The sequence below is a fragment of the Gavialis gangeticus genome, unplaced genomic scaffold (assembly GCF_001723915.1).
Source record: "Gavialis gangeticus isolate Ggan-Ray unplaced genomic scaffold, GavGan_comp1, whole genome shotgun sequence".
Taxonomy (NCBI): Eukaryota; Metazoa; Chordata; order Crocodylia; family Gavialidae; genus Gavialis; species Gavialis gangeticus.
In genome coordinates, this window is record NW_017729024.1 from 172,987,628 (window position 1) to 172,988,233 (window position 606).

Genomic DNA, 606 nt, shown 5'->3' on the forward strand with positions numbered 1-606 from the left:
GGGGCAACTGACAACTGATGCCCAGGAAAAAGCTAACCTATTAAATGGGTACTTTGCATCAGTCTTTCGTCAGTCCCGTGGGATGCCCATGCCCTCTACGGGACAGGGACGTCCAGGTGGGGGAGATCCCCTGCCCTCCATAAATGCTTACCTCATGAAGGAACATCTTGAGAAGCTGGATACCTTCAAGTCAGCCAGCCCTGACAATCTACACCCCAGGGTACTCAAGGAGCTGGCGAGCGTCATAGTCCAGCCCCTGGCATGGATCTTTAAAAACTCCTGGCACTCTGGTGTAGTGCCTGAAGACTGGAAGAAGGCCAATGTGGTGCCTATCTTCAAGAAAGGGATGAAAGTGGATCCGGCAAACTACAGGCCCCTCAGCCTGACCTCTATCCTAGACAAGGTCTTGGAAAACATTATCAAAGACACCATTCTTAACAGACTGGCTGATGGCAATGGGGGACGACCTAATCAGGAACCTAATGATCGAGGGGAAGCTGGGTGACAGTGACCGCAAGCTGATCACCTTCGCCATAGGCTGTACAGCTGGCAAGTCAATCAGCAATACAGGAGTCCTCGACTTCAAGAAAGCTGATTTTGACAAGC